Raw genomic sequence first — 4,521 nt, 5'->3', positions numbered from 1 at the left:
AAAAGAAATGACAATACATTCATAGAACATGGCATGTCTGTCAAAGGATATAATGTACTGGTGGAGCTCCAAATGCGTTATTTTAATTTATGATATCATGTTTGATATGGGGACATCCCTGAATGTATTTGATCATAGATGTAAGTTTCTTTCATAAATCAATGATGACAAGTTCCCTTCAAACCAAAAAAGGACTTGATTGTTTGAACAAATTTATTTTGCCAACGAAAATAACAATAATAGCTCATATCATATGGCAACAATATCTCATGAATTCATCAACAAGAACACATTGGCATTTGGCACTACAACAGAGTATAGCTTTTGCAATGAAGATTGAAAAATTTTCAACGAACATTATTCTTGTTGCTAATGATATATCATTTGACTAAATGCTAACAATATCTCGTATGAAATAGTTGCATTTGCAATGACAAGTCCTAGTTGGCATTCCATAAATAGTGGACTAAACAATAGTAAAAAAGGTTTTCCAATTATATTTTTAACAGTTCCAATAAAGATGGCCGTTGCAAATAAGAATACATCCTCAATGACCGTAATTTGGTTGAAAGTAAGAATACATAGATTTCCCAATGATATTTTTTTTATAATTCCAATGAAGATGGACATTGCAAATAAGAATAATTTCCCAACGAACCAAAACTTGTTGCGAATAACAAGTTTTTTCAAAGGGAATTAAATCCTTGCAAATAAGTGTGTACTTGCAATGAAATATGAATATTTCCAATGAATCTTGTTATTGCAAATCATCAATGAATAAGTGTATACTTTTGCAATGATGAAATTTTGCTATTAATAATCAGAATTTGCAACAAAACTTTTACACAACTAATAATGAGTATTTGCAATAGCAAATTTTATTAGTATTAACCATATTTCATATATTTCCAAAGAAAAAGACCATTACAAATAAGAATACACATTCTCAACAGATTAAAACTTGTTGTGAATAACAAGTTTTTCCAACAAAAATTAAATCCTTGCAAATAACAAGTTGTTAATTGCAATGAAATATAAGTATTTCCAATGCAAGGCCCAAATCTAAGCAAGCCTAGCCCAACCCTCACAAACCCAAGACTCAAAACTAATTTTTTTTAAGACAAATTCCTAATTTCCCTTCTTCTTCTTCTTCTTCTTCTTCTTCTTCTTCTCTCTCTCTCTCTCTCTCTCTCTTGTTGGGCCACTTCGTCATAATGGCTACGTTTACTAGGTTGTCTACCATGACCATGTTGTCTACCCCGATTTCTATCGTCGCTCACCATCGGTAAGTATTTCAGTCCATTTGCCTCTCCTCTCCCTGTCAACTCACCCATTGCCACTAGGTTGTTGTTGGGCACTATGCCACTGGTATGTGCTTCTACTCATCTCTCTCTCTCTCTCTCTCTCTCTCTCTCTCTATGGCTCTTTCCCTTTTTGTCTCTTTGTCTCTATATAACCCTCTATTTGTCTCCTCTCCAGTACTATCACTGTTACTAATGAAGCTTGCTACACCACGTCTAGTTGTGCCATAGGTAAGTACTTCTCTCTCTCTCTCTCTCTCACTCTCTCACACACACACACAGTGTATCTCTAACTCTCATGGATTTGTGAATTTTTCTTGGATTGATGAAACCCTAAATGTAGCATGCCTATAAATTCTGCAATTAAGAAGTAGTAAGAGTATTTATCAACACTAAACTACTATAGCCAAAAAGGCTCCCAAAGTCCTAAATGAGCATCTATTTGTTAGTTTAGAAATCTATACAAAATGCTGATTGGCTTCTAGGTTTATGATAGTAGTAAAGAAAAATGAGAAAATGATAATTTTCGTTTGAAACTATTTTCTCATTTTATCTTATCATTCTCCTAATATTAAATGATGCTAATTGTTAATGAGAAATGACATATTTGCAGCAGCATATCTCATAAGTTGTCTAATTCTTGAGATCACCCAGGAGGTGATAGAATTTCAAATAATAAGATTATGAACCTCTTAGTAATGAAAATACTCAAATTTCAAGTTATGTTAATGTTGGGATTTTGGTGTCATCTAGTATCTCAAGTAGCTACCATCAAAATTGAATTGATTGTGTGAGGGGGTAGGGGCTCGACCCAATAGGATTAGACCATTCAAAGCAAGAAAACCCTAGGCCCATTGGGCATGAATCTAAGTAGGCTAGGAATCTGAACAAAGGTCATGTACCGAGCCCACGATTTGCCTTCTCCTTTATAGGGGCCCTTGCGCAAGGCCTGGCCAGATTAAAGAACCCACCACGGTCCACGGACGCTTGGGACCTCAATGGACATCTGAGCCCTATGAGAGAGTACTTAACAGAGAATTATCGCAGAGTGCAAGCAGCTGGGCGTGCCCTATCGTGGGTGCACTAGCCAGAAGACATGCTGAATTTAATGCGTGTCAGAGAGCTTGGACACACAATGGCTCACGATCTGAGGTGTCGTAGGTTGGTATGACCACAGCCTGACACCTTGACATACAAGGGGGTGGTGGTAGGTCTGACCTATGTACGATCTCCCTCAGCTGTCAAGTCCAAGCCAGGTATAAACAGAGCAATTCCACCCAGTCGAAAGCTCTCTAAACTCTTCTTTTTCACTCAGACATTCTCATTGACTTTGGTATCGAAGGGACCCCAAATCACATTGGAGTCCATTCTCCTTCTTAGTGGCAAGCTGTTGTGTTGGGCCTTCGTGGAATCACCCAAGTCATGAAACACGACAACAATAGTGGCGCCATCTGTGGGATCTTTTTCATAGAAGCTTGTACTTTGCATGGTGGCAGCAACACGATCCCAAACCACGAGGAGAGGGGAGGACCAGAATGAAACAATGGAGGTGAGACTCATAGAGATGGAGGAGATGATAAAGAAGCTCATGAAGGAATTGGGAATGCTTCGATAGGAGAATGTTGCATTGAGGAGGACCAACGCAAACCTGGTTGAAGGAGGCAAACCTAGCAATAACGAGCATGTTGACTCATGGCGTGTCCCAACAGGTGCTGCGGCCAATGTTGGGAGATGCAGGATGTGCCTCACACCATCCATCGTGGACCAACTGCTCATCAGTACTGATCTATCATATAGTGTGGGAGCCATGGCAGTGCCACTTCTCCCCAAGTTCAAAGTTCCATAGATGGAAGTGTACAAAGGGTCCAAGGATTTGCTAGAGCACCTAGAAATGTTCAAGGCCCACATGACCTTGCACGGCTTCCCATGAGAGATTGCTTGCTGAGCCTTCCCTTTGACTAGGAAGGGAGCCTTCCATTTGACTCGGAAGTGAGCTTAGCTTGAGACCATAGGGAGCTTTGATAAGCTAGCTCACCTTTTCATGATGTAGTTCATGGCAAGTTGGACGAGGAGACGACTAATTGCATATCTCCTAACCGTAAAGCAATGGGATGGCAAGAACTTGAAGTCGTACCTCGCCTACTTCAATCAGGAATGCATGATCACAGACGACCAGGTGATGGTCCCTAGACTCTACCACAAGTACATGGGTCGTGACAAATAGAACAGGGCACAACGAGTATTGTTTCCACAAGGAGGAGATTCAAGTACCAATTGTTAAAATTTCCTATATTATTTAGATTATCCCAAATTGTTGTGACTAACTGTAAATTCTTTATCTAAAAAAAAATGAAATATGAAAGGTTTCTAAAGCTTGAATTTCATCAATGAGTTTAAACCTGGTTGCTTGCATTAATGTTTTGCTAATTACAATGACCGAACTTCCTTTTTTATGTGATATCCTCTTTCAAAGTATAACACTTATATCTATATTAATCCTATATCTATTGTCGCGATCACATAAATTATGCTAACCTCATTATGCTATATGAAATTCTTGAATGTAGGTCACAAATGTGTGTATTTATTCTAAACTACACTACCAAGGTTTGATGAATTCACAAACGAATATAAAACTTCAGCTTTCATTAATTCATTCAACATTTTAAACATGCAATTCATGGCCAATGAATTGAAAGAATGAAAACTGAAATCATCCAATTGCAATTAACAAAGATATTCAATACAACCATACCATATTCAAATCATATAAAAGATTCAATGACTACATCCTAGCACTAGAATAATAAAATTTGTTCATAACAAATCTAAAATCAACCATATTCTTATTGAAATACATCAAAAGAGAATTAAAGAGAAGAGAAATAAAGCTTTTTTACTTGGAATAGATTGATGAAGCATTCAAGATTGTTGAAGATCTCTCTCATTGAGACTTTGGCAATAGGTTTCATTCTCCTCTTCATATTTGTGAATTCAACTGATAATTGCTTCTAAAGGCATGCTTTTTAATTCTGGCTACCTAGGTGCAGGGATATTAGGAGCAATTATTTCTGAGCCCTACTGCAAAGTAGCTAACTAGGCCTAACTTCTAGAAATTTTCTTTTCGTTTGTTAAGGGAAAAACAGCTGCTACATGGCTTCGCCTTCCATTTAAGCTTTTTCTGATCTTAAGAATTTGATCGTGCAAATCTTGGCTGGGA

The sequence above is a fragment of the Carya illinoinensis genome, chromosome 13, assembly GCF_018687715.1.
Source record: "Carya illinoinensis cultivar Pawnee chromosome 13, C.illinoinensisPawnee_v1, whole genome shotgun sequence".
In the NCBI taxonomy this organism is placed as follows: domain Eukaryota; kingdom Viridiplantae; phylum Streptophyta; class Magnoliopsida; order Fagales; family Juglandaceae; genus Carya; species Carya illinoinensis.
This window is presented reverse-complemented; position numbering follows the sequence as displayed.